This window comes from Aethalodelphis obliquidens, unplaced genomic scaffold, assembly GCF_003676395.1.
Source record: "Aethalodelphis obliquidens isolate GAN/ISIS:26980383/991018 unplaced genomic scaffold, ASM367639v1 scaffold3, whole genome shotgun sequence".
NCBI lineage: Eukaryota > Metazoa > Chordata > Mammalia > Artiodactyla > Delphinidae > Aethalodelphis > Aethalodelphis obliquidens.
In genome coordinates, this window is record NW_020837947.1 from 47,073,331 (window position 1) to 47,091,273 (window position 17,943).

Genomic DNA, 17,943 nt, shown 5'->3' on the forward strand with positions numbered 1-17,943 from the left:
GGCTTAGCCTACCTGTATTAGGTTCATTTTGGGCAAGAAGTGGGAAGATCTGTCCTCTCAAGGAGCAGAGTTGTCCACCAGATATTCCAAAGTGCAGTGGGGAACTTGGGCTTCCCATTGTTTAGTTGGCGGCACTTCCTCCCAGTGTCCTGGAAGGAAGGACCTCGGTTGCCATGGAGTCTCAGGTCAATGGAAAGTATTAGCATTTCAGGCCTTTCTCTAATGAACTTAACTGGGATGCTGGAGACTAGAAGGTAATTCTTACGGGGTGTGATCCTTTAGTTCCATATTTTAAAGGTATCAGGGTGAATACTAGAAATTACAGTCTCTGACAGACTATAAGGGGAGAAGCAGTTCATTTTTATTCAATCCTCATGTACTAAATAAAGCATGAGTTTATGAAGGGGTTCATTTCCAAGTATAATTCATAAGTAGTTACCAGAACACTCAAATGAGAGAGGGGGAAAAAAACCAGTTAGCTCTTTTGGAATACATTTTGTCTCCGACAGTCATATGAGGATGATGTTGCATTTAAGAGGATGTTTTAAAACCTGCTGTTTCTTGAAATGCCTAGTAATTTTGGAAGGGAAGTCTTCCGTTTTGCTTTAAAAAGCATACGTTTGGTGGGGCGGAGTCAGGTGGAAAGTTGCCTGTTGGGATACTGCTTTTTGTATTTTCCTACTAGAAAATTACGGCGACACTTTGAACACATCTTCTCAAAACATAAATACATCTCATATTTTCTCTCATCTCTTGGGGGAGCCAAGAGAGCGAGGGATAGGGGACCATAACGTTTTTTGAAAGGAGTCACTAAAATAATTTAAATTATGGAACTTAAAAAAAAGCACTGATTTATTAACTGATATCATTTTCATAATATTTTTGACCTATGAAATAGTTTTATTCACAATCTTCTCAAAAATAAAATTCCTAAAACTTAAAAACATGTCCCTATACATTAGAGCAAAAAAAATCTTTTTATACTGGTTATCTAAACAAGAAAAAGAACATAAGATGATAATTATTCTTGGTACATATTCACTCACTTTAGCCAGTTTTTCAGCCATATGTCTTTAATACTCATGTCAGTGTTATTTTTTTTTTTTGTCAGTGTTATTTTATAAAGAATGAATTGTTTTTAATTCTCATAGAGTTGCCTGCAATTTCCTTCAAAGTTGTGTTTTATAGTTAATATTTGAAACTATTACTGTCTTCAATTCTCATTTATGTATACATCACAATATTTTTAACTGAGAAAATAACTCTTTCTACAGATGCACATAAGCTCAGAGCGAATTCTGCTAAATGGAGGCTTTTCTCAGAATAACTTTTTTTTCCACACTGAAATGTGTGAACATTTTAGCCCAAGTATTTTCACAACTCTTTTACCCCCATTCAGGATTCTTATCTTCAATAAATAATTTTATAAGGCAAAACTCATGAAAATAAGTCCCCTGTGGTCCTTTTGAATGCTTTATCACATTTAGGTGACACAAAATCATAGATCATTCATAATTTCACTCCATTGTGGTACAGAATATAAATGTATCCAATTAAAACCAGGAACATCATCAAAACATTGCCACAAGTTGAGATACTCCAAAATATCTGTAATACTGTTTCAGAATTAAATCTTGGACACTGAATTGTCTAATGTGTTTAGTGGCTTCCTTTGCTTTTGTTGGGATAAATTTTAACATCTTCCTCTCCACAAGCCTTGTTTTCAGTAACTGCACTTTGTTAAATGCTTTTTAAAAGCTGAAGTGTTTTGGCACTTCATTCACTACTTTGAGCAAAGATTTCCAACTGTTTTGCAACAGAACACACCCAGACTTTACAGGATTCATCCACATACCAGCATGGCACACTTAGGTTGACTTAGAGAGTCATTTCTCAAACATTTCTAAAACCTAGTTGATGATGACAGGCGGCAAATAGAAGGCGTGTACTACCATGCTGAAGTGTTTTTTGTATTCACAAAGCACTTTATCACAAAAATTTCAGAGTTCCAGTTTTTCTAACTATTTATCAATTTCTGCATTTATAGTTTATTTTGAGTTGGTAGGATATAGCCACTTGTTTGAATGCAGTTATGAATTGTGCGTATGCCACACCCACGTCAAATAACTTTCTGCTCCATAGATTTCTTGATTTAGTAAGGACAATTATTTATAGCATCACGAAATTTGTATTTGTATTCTGCAAAATCAAATAATTTCATCTCGTGTTAAACTTTTGACAAATGACAGTAGCAGTCACACTAGCATGAAATGTTGCATCTGTGACAGAATGAACTTCCACCAGCTTCATTTTGATCCCAGGAAATAGATGGGGGAAAAAAATCAAACCATAATTGAAATTAATTGATTCTTCTGTTTAAAACACCTGTTAATACTAACATACAACTGGAATCATTTGTGTGGTGTTTTCTTCTGCTAATGAAACCAACACATTAAAGCTCTCACTTCACTTTTCCTATGTGCACAAAAAAAACCTGAACTTAAAAATATGCGGAATCAACATAGAATAGCATTTGATCTAAAGGAAAAGTCATGCTTCCTAGAGTGCTGTGTCAGTGAACCTTCCATAGCTGCCTGTGTTGAATTGTCATCCTTGGGCACAGTCTTGTTACAATAACTGTTAACATTTGAAGTAGTTACTGATGCTTCTTCAGCAGACTGGACTTATCTAGTGAATGATATCATTAAGGATACCATGGTGAATAATACCAATGAACATTTTGTGCCAGCTAACATCGTCAGCTTTCTTAAACAAACAAAAATTCAGTAATTTTTCATTTAATTTGCAGTTTTTTCTTTTTCAGTCCATTGCTGCTGAAGAGGATATTGCAAAGTAAAATAGAGTAACAATAGATAAATGACAAAAACACTGTAATGAGAGCATTCACACCATTCTTGAAAAGGTCTGTTTCCTGCAAATATTTCACAGACACCTAACTTGTAATTTTCTGTTTCCCATGGATCCTTCTGACCAGTGTTTTGTGCATCTCAGGCTGCAGTAGGGGTCAGCACAACTGGTCAGTACATCCAGTGTCTGGCAGGGGCTCTACCAATTGAGAATGGGAGGAGTTAGCTGCCCCAGCTGCTCGTGTCCAACTGCTCTTTATTTTATTGGTGAGCATCCTGCCTGTTTTCCTTGAAAGAGAGGTATTTACTGCAGCCAAGATTGGAAAAGGACAGGAAAGGAGGTGGATTGTCATTGGTTACCATTCAGACTTAATCACACGTAAGAAAGAAAATTCTCTTCACTGTGCAGTTGTCTTATCACTGGTAGGCAAGACCATGGCTGAAGCCAGTCTTGGTGCATTTTAATGCAACTCTTAATAACAGTCCTTGGTTTAAAAAATGAAACATCTGGACAAAAGCTTCATCTGACAGGCTGCTGGGACAATGGGTGTAATCTAGCGCTTTCACAGACAAGCCATGGCCTAAGGTCACCCTAGTTAGAGATCACATTTCTCCGTCTGCTTTGTACTGTCCTCTTTGGGCCAGGCTGTTCTGATAACACTACCACTCTGCCCTCCTCTACTGTTGGCTCCAGTCCCACAGCTGAGCAAGCTTTTAAAAATCCACTGAGACCACATTGCTGGGTAACAACCCTCAGTGCCGTCCTCTTGAGTTGGAATAAAGTCGAGCTTTTCACATGGCCCAGGAAGCCTCTTAAGCTCCCACCCGCCCAGCTGGCCCCGCTAGATTTTAAGCTTCCTGGTGCCATGTACCTCGCCTGTCTGTTTTCTTCCCCAGTGTGGTACATGAGAGATGCTCAATGTATTTTCTCAAAGGAGTGAATATGATTTGAGTTGATGAAAGGAAAAAAGAGGGAGTGTCTTGCTAATCTTTGGGGATAAGGAATACAAGTCTCAATCTCTATGTCCTGAACATTATTTCTACCTCTGGTAACAAAGTTGGACAGCAGAATGTAGCACAGGACTAAATCATACCCGCTAGCAGAGATGTTATGATGCCTCCAAACTATCCTGATTCTGCAGTCTCCCATCCCCCTCCCGCCCCCTCCCTCCACCCAGGGAGGCAAGTGTGAATTCTAGTGAGTCTATTGTTTTCTCCAGCATTAGGTCAGAGATTTTGTTTTGCATATACTTGGTGTCTGTAACAGGGAAAAGTGCTTCTCTGGTTGATTTGGGGGAAACAGGGCCATGTGACAGTGGTGGTGGAGGAATACTTTGAAGGCACAATTTTGAGATCTTGTGTTCTTACACAACTGCTTTCTGTTGGATCTCTTTTTAAAACATGCTGCCGTTCAGTTTTATCACGAATGCCTTTCCAAGGACAGTAAATGGTTTTACGCACTATGACATCGTTTCCATGGCAACTAATGTATTTTAGCAAAGAGAGAGACTCTGCTAGAAGTAGGCTAAAAAGGACAAATACAGAAATGGCACAGTGTAAAATGTGGGACAGTGTGTGTTGTAGTAAAGATTTTTTTCTTTTTTTTCTGACTTCTTGTTTAGGAAAACCTGTATAACTAGATCTCGGCTTTTTAACTCTTACTAATAAAATTTTTACTGCACCCAACACTGTCTAGTATTTTGCTGACACAGTTCTTTTAGTTAGTACTTGGATTTTTTTTTTTTTTGCTTGCTTGTCTGTTTGCTTTAACATGTTCATTCCATCAACATACACACATTTATAATTTCATCCATTTTTTAAATATGTTATCTTCGCCTCGCGTTCTCCTGTGGCAGCCACCTCACATCCCTGCTGCCCTTGATGGCAGAGCTGCTCGAGAGGGCTGTCTCCACTACTGGTCTCCACATAGCATTTGTTAAAAAAATCAAAGCCATTCCAAGCAAGCTTTTACCCCACCACTCACTCCACTTACTCACCCCTCATCCTCTAAGACTATTACAATTTACCGCTTTTGTTTTTTTAGAAGCTATCATGTAGAAGTATACATTTCCAATAATTCTACAAAACATCAAGCCCCAGGTGTGAGCGTTTGTGTAAACCCTGGTTTTTTAAAAAAAAATAAGAGATTGGGTTACCCTGCTTCGTGCATCTGAATGTACTTGGATTTTTTGTTATATGATAATAAAAACCCCTTTTGTGCTCTTAAATAAACCCCAAGTCGTGGGCAGATAGAAATCAACTTCCTATTTAACAGAAAGAGAAACCAAGGGATAGCTCTTATGACTTACAAAGATAGCAAACCAGTCTATGGGCTGTACGATACCCTCATTTATGTTTTGTTGGACCACATGGTGCATTTTAAAAATTTAAACCAACATTTAAAAGTTGGGCACTTTTGTATAAAAACTGAGATTTCCAGCTTCTCTTGAAAGAAAACAAAAAATTGGAAGGTCTGGCAAAACTGAGCCTGCCTTCCCTCATGATAACAGCCCTCCCAAGGCAGTGCTGCAGCTGTCCTCTTGGGATGGGGCAGGGCACTTCAGCTCACCCCAGCCCCGTCTCACCTGCTCCATTCATTTCTTTTACCTGCCCGGCCCCTGTGGGTTGTTTAATATGTGACTGTTGGTGTACCCTCTCCCTCTGCCCAATCTCAGAGCAAATAAACAGCAGAGCTAGGACAGAACTTGGTTTCCAAGCCAACTGCTTCCTCCCTGGCTGTGGACCAAAATTCTGTGTTTTGGAGCGTAATTCATTGTGGTGAGAGGGATCATTGGGTGGTAGAGCCTACGCTTGTGCCTTACTGCTTGCAGTAGACCCTGCAGTTAATTGTACTGGGTACATTGTTCATACTTGAGGTGCCTCCCCCTCCTGTTTGTTTCTCTCAGAAGGTTATGTGTGCTGTCGGTTGTGACAGGCAGGATGGCAGCGCTCCACTAGGGGTAACTTTTATATGTGCGTAGAAACACTGGCCGGAGGTGAAAGCTCCGTCATCACAGGGGTCCCAGAGTTTGCAGATTTTCAGTGAGGTGAGTGAATATTTATACAAAAGAAATAAGAATGAGGTAGTAGAACAAAGTGTATCCGACATTGGCCGAGGCCCATGATGTCTTCCTTATGTGGGAGACTCAAGGGTGTTCTCCAGCCACCTTTGCTGTCCTCCCCAAGACTAGCCCCTTTCCTTTGAATTCCTCTGGGGTCCCCTTGATGTCAGGGTGCTGAAGATGCCCTTGGACGTGGCATCGACTTGTTCCCAGGCTCTTCACTGCCCTGTGCCCCTCACCATTCTGAACGTGCACGTATCCTTGTGCCCTTACTAGGGTTGGGTAAGGTGGGAGAAGAGTGGCAGGTGCTGCCCTCTCACACCTTTGCTGCCATCTCGGACCTTGTTAGAAGGTTCACGTGTGCAGGAAGACACGGGAGAATGAGCTCGTCTGGGGCCAGAATGAATGGCCAGAGGAAAAAACATTTTTTTCCTGGGGAAACGGGGCCATGAGGAATACGCCACAACGGAAGGCCTTGTTTGAGCTGGGTCCCGTCCCGGGGCCTGCCCCAGCTGTGGGGCGCACAGCAGATCGTGGTGCCCTGCGTGTCTGTGTGCAGCTGTGGAGGCCCCGGGTGCCCACTGTGAGAGTGGGCCTGTTCCCGGGCTGCAGGCAGGGAGCCAGGAGCCCCCGCCCCCCTTCGCCAGAGAACATTGAGGCGCTTCTGTGTGCACTCTGTATGTGTCTCAGCTTTCTTTGGAATTGTGGCAGAGTCTGGCCCTGCCTGGTCTTTTTTGTGCCTTGGATCCTAAGTTAAGAATAACCGAAGGAACACTGTCCCTGTTGACACGCTCGCTATGGAAGCTGCTATCAAATGGCCGTTTTATCCTCAGTCGCCACTGACATTACACCACGTACAGCTCTGAGTTCTCACTTGAGTTTTGATTGAATAGATCTGTGATCGTTGGAGCAGAAAGAAGCCATTCAGACGTGAATATGTGGAGACGTGTCTAGTAACGTGCAGATGTTTTTTGGCAGGTCAATGAATATTTTAAGTCTTTTGCAAGTAGTAAAAAGGGTTGAACTGGGAATAGAGGAGACTCTGTGGCAGGAGAAAAGTATCCCTCATTTCTCTCTCAATCGTCCATTTCTTAAAATAATCAAACAGAAGCCTGGACCATGATTTAAATCTTGGATTCATCATGGCCCTTCCTTAAATCTCCACCTTATACAAGACGTGATTATGATTCTAATGTATTGAATGGTTTCCCAGTAACTTTTTTTTTAAGTAGAAAGGAAACACCGGGTAATATTAAAAATAACAGCAGGGCTTCCCTGGTGGCGCAGTGGTTGAGAGTCCGCCTGCCGATGCAGGGGACACGGGTTCGTGCCCCGGTCGGGGAAGATCCCGCATGCCGCGGAGCGGCTGGGCCCATGAGCCATGGCCGCTGAGCCTGCGCGTCTGGAGCCTGTGCCCCACAACGGGAGAGGTCACAACAGTGAGAGGCACGCGTACCGCAAAAAAAAAAAATAATAATAACAGTAGAATCTCCAGATTGGATCTTTGTCCTTTATTTGTAGCTAAAGACACAGGACTAAATTTAAAGAACAGGTTGTCTTCTGGTTATGTGTGTATGTGTGCCTGGTATGTGGGTGCACCCTGGGTTTCTACACCCCTTCCCCAGTACCCACTCTGCTTGTACGTGCAGGAGGCAGCGGGTCAGCCTGATGCAGCGTGGTTTCATTTCCTTTATTTCTTTTTTTTTTTTTCTTTTTAAACATCTTTATTGGAGTATAATTGCTTTACAATGGTGTATTAGTTTCAGCTTCACAACAAAATGAATCAGTTATATATATACATATGTTCCCATATCTCTTCCCGCTTGCGTCTCCCTCCCTCCCACCCTCCCTATCCCACCCTTCCAGGCGGTCACAAAGCACCGAGCTGATCTCCCTGTGCTATGCGGCTGCTTCCCACTAGCTATCTACCTTATGTAGGGTAGTGTATATATGTCCATGCCTCTCTCTCGCTTTGTCACCGTTTACCCTTCCCTCTCCCCATAGCCTCAAGTCCATTCTCTAGTAAGTCTGTGTCTTTATTCCTGTTTCACCCCTAGGTTTTTCATGACATTTTTTTTTCTTAAATTCCATATATATGTGTTAGCATACGGTATTTGTCTCTCTTTCTGACTTACTTCACTCTGTATGACAGACTCTAGGTCTATCCACCTCATTACAAATAGCTCAATTTCGTCTCTTTTTATGGCTGAGTAATATTCCATTGTATATATGTGCCACATCTTCTTTATCCATTCATCCGATGATGGACACTTAGGTTGTTTCCATCTCTGGGCTATTGTAAATAGAGCTGCAATGAACAGTTTGGTACATGACTCTTTTTGAATTATGGTTTTCTCAGGGTATATGCCCAGTAGTGGGATTGCTGGGTCATATGGTAGTTCTATTTGTAGCTTTTTAAGGAATCTCCATACTGTTCTCCACAGTGGCTGTATCAATTTACATTCCCACCAACAGTGCATCATTTCCTTTATTTCTGCTGGTCAGTTTTTCATTAGTCACCCTGCCACTGCCCCTCTCAACCCTTCACCCCTCCATCTGCAGAGGCGGCCCAAGTGCCTGTGATGCGGCAGGCGCTGTACTCAGTGCCATCCTGGCCACAGATGAGCCAGCGTTCGAGCAGGAGAGGCAGGGAAACAGGTACTGCATGAAGTGCTGTAGGAACACACTGGAGATGAAATCCAGTTCTTCAGAGAAGTGGGACCAAAGGGAAACAGGTGCAGGAAAGTGATTCTGTCCTGAGCCCTGAAGGCCAGTTAGGAGAAGTTTCTACTTACCCAGCACAGTGGGTGAGACTGGAATGACGATGCTTAGTCCAGTGCCAGGAATATGCTGGGGGCTGGATCTATTTTTCTGCCCTTTCCTGGGATAGAAGCGGATTGAGGATATACTGATGGGTGCAGAAGTGTGCCCCTCACTGCCTGACTTCTGAGCTGGTGTATGCTGTCTCTCACCACCTGGCCTCTGCCTTAACGTCCCACCTTTCTCCCACCAGCCTTCCACCGTCCTCAGCCACCCCCGTGCACTGCCAAGCCGCTTGCCATTCTCCGAACATGTGGCCAGTGCCCCTTTGCCGGGCCTGGTTATTCCTCTGCCAGCACTGTGCTATCGCAAGGTGTGTAGGTGGAAATAGAGCAGTGGAGGCAGGGGGATGGCTATATCAAGAGGGAACTCAAAGCTGAGGGTTTCTCAGTGTTGTTCTTAGAGTTTTCTCTAAAAATAAAAATCTTTGTGTATTCCGCCAACGAGGGAGGACTTGAGCTGATCTGAAGAGTGGGGAGTGGTTCGTTCTGGGTCCAGGCCTCGTCCTTCGGCTTCCATTCCTGCAGTCAGTCACACATTTGCAGCATTTCTGGATCTGCCTTTTCCAGTGGGGAATCTGGGTCACTTCAGTCATGTTCTCAAACAAAACATCAGCACTACTTCAGCAGGAAGAATAAAAGCATGGAACATGCCCTAATGCCCACAAGCCCACCACTGAATACATTTATATCAAAATAGTCAACTATTTAAAATATCTGTATAAACACATATGCATATCTATATTTGTAAACACACATACACACATATGGGGAGGGAGGTGTCTATCTTGCCTTAAGTGTTAGAATCTTAAAACTTGGATATTGCAATAATCTAGGTTTAGAAAACAGATAAAGTAGGAGAATAATTGGTCAAGTTTTTAAATAGAGGAGCCATTGAAATAAAATGTTACCTCTATTTCACCTAAGCCTTTGATGACCAAAATTTACTTACTCTCGACCTTTCAGAAACAGCCTTTATTTAAGAAAGATAGAACTGGTTTTAAAAACTAATGCCACTCTTCATTCAAAATGGGTTACCACGTGAATTTTACTTTCAGGCAATTCTATTTCATCCATCCGTATCCTCTTTGAAACAATGGAGCTGGCGCCTAAAAATATCTCAGGCCGTGTGCGCTTGCTGGGAGACTTTGAGGTTAACGCTGTGACATCCTTCTGGGCTCTGGCTGCAGGGTGATACGTATATGTATTGTCTTTGTTAATTAGCTCGATCTGTTTAGTAAGCCTGAAAAAGAAATTGGATGATGCCGCATATATGTGCGTATGGGTAAGATTCCTCGTGTAGTAGTGAGCCAGCAGCTACAAGCAGCTTTTCAGTTTGCCTTTTGGTAGCGTGGAGTGAAGGCTCGTTCTTTCAGAGCCTGTTGCTGAACTGGGTATCCTGTGTGACTGCAGTTGTGCTGTGTGCATGGGAGAGGCGAAGTTTCCTCACTACTTTGGAAAAGGGTAATGATTCTCCAACTGCTCTTTCTGTGGCAGATGAAGGAATCTTTCACCTTGCATATTAGAACATTCCATTTTATAAATCAGAATGACTGCCTTCCTAAAGGGTTCAGGAGTGGAAGTCAGACTTCTACTGTATAGATGTTCCCTTTGGTGAAAAGTTCTCATAGTACTGACTTACTCTTTGCTGGTTATAGGGAGGCCAGTTGAAATTTCTGGACAGAGGGAATTCCCTTTTTATTTTATTTTTTTTACAGCTCAACAGTGTCTAGATCCCCAGTGGGTGAGCCAGAAGAAAAAGCATATATTGCCTGTTTGGTGGGACAAGACAGCATGTCTCAGAAGCAAGGAAGAGGTGGGGGTTGTGGGTTGCTGAGGTGCGGGCTGTGGCGAGCTCGTTAGCGCGTCCTCTCCCTCCAGCCTCCGTGCTGCTCCTCTCGCGTGTCTGCAGTGAGTTCATGATTTGAATGCCCCTCTGCAGAAGACAATATATGAGTTTTTAATTCTCTTCCCCATGGTCATTTTTTCTTCCCTTCATTCTGAGTCATCTTTGATTAAACGAAACAAAGATGTGACTGTTAATTACACAGTCTTTCAAACAGTGCAAAAATTCTCTTTTGTGTGTAGGGAGGCGGGGTGGTGGTTTTGATAGGGATGGTAATTTATGATGGGGGTATTTTAAACCATTGACCAGGAAGAAAGATGCTAAGAATCATACTGAAAACAACTTTGAGTCTCTACTAAGATAGGAAAAATTGTTTCTGCTTTTTTTCTTCCAGATTTCTCACACCTTTTACTTTCTGCCCTAACACACTGCTGTCGACGTAATTCCATTCAACCATTGTTATTGTTCTCTTTAGACACCTTATTAAAACTGAAGCTTCGTTCGAACAGCTAAAATCACAACTAATAAATGAGGTACCGTAATATTGGCAGGTTGTAGGCAGAGTGCATGAGCAAGCTGGAGGTCTGCCACCCTGCGCCTGGCACTTTAAAGATTCATGTGAAGTGGGCATGGGTGCCGTCAGAGGCAGCATCAGCTGTGCCAGGGGCTTGACACAAGGTTCTAAGGTGATCTTGGGACTAGATTTCCATGGACAAGTTGTGCAGGTTGGTGGGTTGACAGGCCTCCTGGAGAGGGGAGCCCCAGCTAATGGGAAAACAGGGCCATCCCAAGAAGGCTGTTTGACAGTGAGGCTCACCCGCAGTCAGATGGGAAGTGGAGCAGATAGGGTCTGGGGACAAAGGGGAGATTTAAGCCAAGAGGTAAGTTGAACAAGACCTTGGAGACACATTTTCAGTGTGTCCCAGCTATGGATGACTTGTAGGCACTCTGAAGAAGGGGTGTGTGTGTGTGTGTGTGTGTGTGTACACACTCAAGACCTCCATCCCTATTTTTCCTGGCTCTGAAAAGTTAAGATCTCATGCTGGCTTCCTTTGGTGGTATGGGGCCAGGTCTTTGCAGTTGCAGGCAGGTGTTTGTAGCAAGTGTGACTTCACAACAATTGTGTGAACAAGAAAAAAAAATTGTGGGCAAATTGATTGTCTGCAGCAAATGAAAATTCTGTGGTGGTGCTTTGTGGGTGGTTTACAGGCAAAGAGTGTTCGGTTCTCTTCTGATGTCTTTTTTTTTTTTTTCTTTTACAGTTTTTTGAAGAAGCAGGATGCTGATCTAGACGTGGAAAAAGTAAGTTGGCAAGTTTTGTACTAAGAGCATGTGCCTTGTAAATTAGAAAGGTTTTCCACTGGGACCCAGGATTTTGTCCACTTTGAACTTGGAATTGTGACGCTGAGCCCATAGGTTTCTAAGAGAGAGGTTGAGTTGGAGATGGAGCTGGTATATGATATAGAAAGTCTTAGCTCACTTAGGTGAACCTGCTACTTTCCCCCTTCCCTTATTTGTAACACTCAATTTTGATAATTATGGGAACATATGTTTTAGCTCTAAGATATGTCTCCCCAGCCCAGAAATAGAACAGAACAGCTGTCCCGTGGCTGCTTTAGGGGCTGCTGAGGGATGGGCAGCCCTCTGACTTCTGGTTAAGGGAGCTTCCCTGTAGTTCATTCATTGTTGGTTTTTCCTCTGCTCTCAGATGGCTGCTGCTTACTGCTGCCCTAGTTGTACCTTCGAATTGCAGTCACTGTGTAACGGGTCATGCTTTCATTCACTTAACGTTGCTGCCCACTGGGTGTTAGACACCTTGCTGGACTCTGCTGAGACAAAAATGAATGTGACGGATAATACACGGGTAATGATTACACAATATGATAGAGCCGTGCAAGAAGAGCTCTGGAAGCTCAGGCTGAGGGCTGGGCATCCAGAGAAGCTGCTGGAGGGAGGGGATGTGTGAAGGAACCAGGGTTTTCATTCTTTCTGTGAATGCTGCGAGTCTTCTCTGCCTGTGCTTCTCTCATCTCCCAGGCATCTTCGATTCCCAGGAAAGGCTGTACTTACACAGGTCTCACCAGCCACCCATAGGACCCCTTTCTGCCTCAGACTCCATTGCCCAGTCACATCGTCTTGGGTGTAATTTTTCACTGGTTCTCTGGCCAGTCAGGGACTGCCACCTCATCATCCTAGAATGACCTGGTTGTTATTTCTTATTTTGAATTTATGTGTGAGAGAGGTTCTTCTCCTGAACTGGAGCCATTCTGTCTGCATACAATGCACCTTTGTTTTAAGTTGAGGAAGTATACTATCTGAAACGTTGCTCGACACCAATTATGAGCAACCCCTCACCTTTGACCCCATGCAGCCCCCTAGCGATCTCCTCTCAGTCCTGGCCTTTTCAGCTCATACAAACCAAGGGGACTGGGAAATAAAAGGGCTCTAGTCAGGGCCAGCAGAAGGGAGCCTTTGTAGAACCACCATCGGTTAGGTTTTGGCCGTGGAAGCCAGGGGTCGGCAGAGACTTCCCTATGGGGGTGAGTACTGTGGCCCTCTTGGGCCAGGCCAGGCCCCCAGCAGGAGGAGCCTCTGGGCGCCAGGAGCCACCCCAGGGTGGTATAGCACAGAACAGCAGAACGCCTTGGGGGCGGGGGTACCCAGGAAGTGCCTGGTTCCAGGCTGCAGGGCTTGCCTGGCCTCATGCAGCCCAGCGTGAATCCCACAGCCACTAGGTAGGGAGGTCCAGCTCATGCGGGAAGCGTGTCTGTTGAGTTCCAAGGACCGGGCAGACCAGAGGGCTTGGTAAATGGGGTGGGGAGCCCCGAGTGGAATGGATTAAATTCTTGCTTCGGCTCTGCTGTTGACATGCTCTAAGATCTTAGGCGAGTCTACTCTCCTTTCTGAGCCTCATTTTTCTCATCAGGAAAGTGGTCTCTTTTCCAGGACCAAGTAAAAGTCTTCATTTTTAACTTAAAAACACAAAACATATTTTTTTCGTTTTCTGACTTGAGCCTTGAATCAAAAAAGAAAAGTGACTGTTGGCCACAGCCCGTCGCAGGCTGGGAGCTCCTTTCAGGCAGAGCCTGATCCGTTGTACCTCCAGGTACTACTCTGGCAGCAGTGAGTGTCTAACAGAGGAATGAATGTGACCGACCCTGTCATGTGGGTTGGATGTTTGTAAGTACTGAGGGAAGTTAGAATAAAAGAAGCTAAGTGGGGGGTGGGAAATGCTTCTTGGACTGCGTGAGTTTGGGCTTCTCTGAAGGGCTCTGCCTGTACCCTCTCAGACAAGGAGTTAATGACCTGAAAGACACTTAACCGCCCAAGGGGAGTTCACTATTTTAAAAGCTCTAATTCAAAAGCTCCAATTCCAAAATCTTTTTCTAATGCTCGGAGAAGGCTGTTGAGTACAGATATACCAACTTCTTTTTGCCTGTATTTATATGTATATCTGCCAGGAAGAATCTAGTACGGGGTGCGCCTCCATTGTTTAAGTAAATGATGCCTGTTAGCCAACCCAAGTGAAGAAAAATCACTGATGTCAGAGTGTGTTTTTTTCCCGGTAGATTTTGGGGTTTTCTCTTTCAGTCGAACATTTTGGTAAAGACAGAACTGTGAAAGGAAAATTAGCTTTGACATGCCAAAGCTCAAAGATAAATCAGCATACACTCTGTAATTATTAATTATTGTCTGTGGTTTATTGGACTTCCACTACATACTGAGTGCTTTTTATATGTGTCACACTTAACTGTTACAACAATAATGTGAGGAGACCATGTCCCTTATCATGAGTTGCCCAAGGCACCATAGTAATAGCAAGGATTCTAGTCATATCTGTCTGGTCCAGAGCCTTCTCTTTCTCATACCCCGTCTTACCTTGGAATTGATAGAATATTTGAGACAGTATATTTGTGTTACCTTTCTTGAAAAAGTTTTATGAGTAAGTAATGACAAATCAATATTACTTTCTAGAGAGGTCTTCCTTGACTCCCAGTCTGGATGGGGTTGCTCTCCCACCATGCACTTCTTCAAAACTATCGTTGTATAGTTATTTGTACAATAGCCATCTAATATCTGTTTCCTATTGGAATGTAAGCTTTGTCAGGTCTGAATCCTTCATGTGTTAAGCCTAGAGCCTGCACCTAGTAGGCCCTCTTAAGATGTTGAATGCTACATGACCAAATTGAGGGGTAATGAGACCCAATGAAAGCCACCTTGGTAGGTAGGAAAGTAAAAAACCTTATTGTGTACTCCAGAAATCATGTTCCTCTTCTCCATCTATGGGTTTTATCTGTGGAAATCATGCTTGTTAATAGCGTTCTACGGAGATAAGACAATCACTCCCTGGCTTTCTCCCCAAAAGTGCAAAGTTTCAAGCAGGCAAACGAACAGATAATTCTTAAGAATGAAGTAATCTGGGCAAGCAAAGCAAGTCTGAAGATTATCAAGGGAGGAGCAGTAAGAACACAAAGGAAACATTAAACAGTTTTTTTCACAGAATCTTCTAGAATTATTGAGAGATACACTTCGAGTATGGTTTCCTTAAATAACTGATTTAAATATATAAGGTGTATATTCTTATAAAAGTGTATTTTATACTTCTGTAAAATGTAGGTTTCTTCTAAAAGTGAAACCCATCCTCAGCTGAATTTTAAAGAATATGTAGTTTTTATGTTTATGGCAGCAAAACAAAAATGTACCTTTTTTTTTTCAAAAATGTACTTTTTAAAATAAAAAGCTGATAAAATTGAGTCATCTTATTTAGTAATTTAAATCATGATTTAAATGAATTTGATTAAAATAACACCTCTTTGGTCATAACTACTCTCCAAGTTCTGAGGAGACAGGTTTGATTTTCGTGTACCCTACATGGCCTTTGTCTAGCATGATTAAAGTATTTTGGCGCCTGCCTCGAGAGAGACCCTTGTCATATCTGTAGCTTCAGTGAGACCAAGAATTCCTGTACTGCTATTCCAGCTGTTCACAGGGCTTAGATAGCTGCCTTCAGGCCACAAATATGGCCAAAATACTACTGTCTGTTTGATAGACACGGAGGCCACCTCAACTAAACTTGTCATTCAGAAAGAAAAGTAAATTAAAAAATTACCTCCTGCTTTAGAGCTGTTTCCTTTCTCTCAGTGAATTCCTTGAAATGTGTTAGTCTGCATGTAAATGTACATAGAAGTTACTCCATTTTTCAGTCTTTCTTTTGTTTTACTAAGTCCCAAGAGAAATGATAAAAAATATCTGAGATTCTTATTGTGAAGCTAATAGTCTTATGAAAAAAAACCCCACCTCTTTCTAAACAGTGAAGGGTTGAAAATTCAAGACTGCGTTAGGCACTGAGCTTTAAAGTCATGTGTATGTGATTCCTAACAGCTGGTTGGGAAGAGGAAAAAATAGTTCATATTTTCCTTTAGTTGGGGGAATACAATTTCCAGGGGTCAGAGGATCAGCAGGGCTTATACGGAATGTCCGAAGGCTTGAGCATGCTGGTCACTGGGAAGGCATGCATCTGTGTCTCCAGGGGCAGCGTGTTGGGTGCATCACCTCACTGCTTGCTCTAAGGAGGAGGAGAGAGAGTGAAGAGGAGGGACAGCATAAGCAGAACTCTCTGTTGTCAGTAGAAGCCACTCTTCCTGAATGGAGGGGAGGGCTCAGCAGGTGCTTGTGGGTCCCTTAGGCCCTCTGAAACCCATGCCTAGGGGCCTGTGGGATGCCAGGTTTAGCCCCAATGAGCTTCCATTCTCCACGCCCCCTGCCCCAGCCTCACACACATACTGACCCATTCTACTGGTGACTGAGCATCGGGAAAGACCAGCATCTGTTTCACTGAGTAAGGGCCAGGCTTCACACAGACTGCTTTCCTGGTGACTAGGGCTCTAGAAAAGGGAATGGCTTTGGGTTGGGGGTGGGGGAGTGTGTGTGTGTAGGAGCGAGGAACTTGCACAGAATTCTGTTTTAGATTGAAGAGCAAACATTTTTAGTCCTGGATGAAAAATAGTTGTTATGCATCACCCATAATAACTGACCAGCTTTCTTCTACATAAATCTCTGGCTTGTAAAACTAAGCACTGCTGTCCAAGAAGAAAAAACATGCCCTCTGTCAGTTTGAATTTCCAAGATAATAAAAGATCCCTCTTCCTAGATATTATAAACCCAGGCAGATACTCGTGGCAGTTGGAAGAACTACAGGTAACAATATTACGTTGTCTAGTCCTGGATGCAGAGCAGTTAATTCATCCTTTCCTCAAACATTAATGAACTCAGGTGGGCCAACCACTGTTTAGACCACATGTCATCTTATTCACTTGTCCTAGTTTACATGTGAGGAAAACGAAGCTCAACAGAAATGAAATGATTTACCCAAGGACTTGAATCTAGGAAGCAGAAGATCTAAACTAGGTCTCGGTCTCTTTCCACTCCACTACGGAGGTTCTCTTGTACTGAGGTTCTCTTGAGCAGAAGACAGATGAATCATCATCAGCCTTCTGTCATCAAACTGTCAGTTTTATACGTACCTTTCATTTTCTCTTCCCTGATTTTAAAAGGACTTTCTCCCTTATTTGTGGCTTTTAAAATAGTAATGATGTTTTTATCAAGGAGACATTAGAAACTCAAAAGGGGAACCATTTCCTGAAACCTGACCTGGTGCCACCTGGTGGTTCCCTCAGTGACAGCGTGAGAGTGACTTACAGAGGTGGTGGTGGTGGGAGTCTGGGGAGGCCTGCGGGACCCTCATTCTCTTTCCACAGCTGGTTCCTAGGCTGGGGGATCATGTCATTATATTGCTCATCTCAGTAGCATTCATCATTCTCCAAGAGCTGGATGTTGCCAGGCGAGGGTGGGGAGAGACACTGCCCACATTACAATAGAGAATAAAGACTAGCTCCCTCCTACTCCAGAGGCTTCCTCCTCCCATCTCTGCCATGAGATGCTGCATAATCTGTTCCCCGGCAGCCAGGCCTGCTGGATGGAGGTTGGAGTCTTCTGGTTGTCTGCCCTGCTTAGATTTGTCGTCTGCTGAATTTGTGTGTGACGGAGAGATTGCTGGTAAAATGTGCACGCACAATGGCTTAAAAGATGCTTTTGTCACTGCCCCAAACACTTCTAAAAGCACGGCTGCACTTGTTCTGAGTCTAGTATGGAATAGGCCATAAAGACACATAAAAATTCGAGCTTTTCCCTTAAAGGAGGCTATTACTGCCCACTTTGGGCCCATAACAACATTTTATTTAAGCAGAAAACCTTCCATATTAGTTTTCTGTGGCTGTCCTAAGAAATGACCACAAGCTCAGTGTCTTAAAACAACAGAGATTTATTCTCTTGTGGTTTCGGAGTCAGAG

General features: G+C 43.3%; 1 protein-coding gene across 3 annotated transcripts in view; it reads left to right on the forward strand.

The window, feature by feature from the left end:
- The window catches only part of FYN (FYN proto-oncogene, Src family tyrosine kinase), a 209,973-nt gene that overhangs the window by 14,831 nt on the left and 177,199 nt on the right, over positions 1 to 17,943 (forward strand). For all 3 annotated transcript variants that reach the window (XM_027088377.1, XM_027088390.1, XM_027088395.1), the window contains exon 2: positions 11,857 to 11,896. The gene's annotated coding sequence lies outside the window, so the exon portion shown is untranslated. The remainder of the gene's footprint in view (positions 1 to 11,856; positions 11,897 to 17,943) is intronic.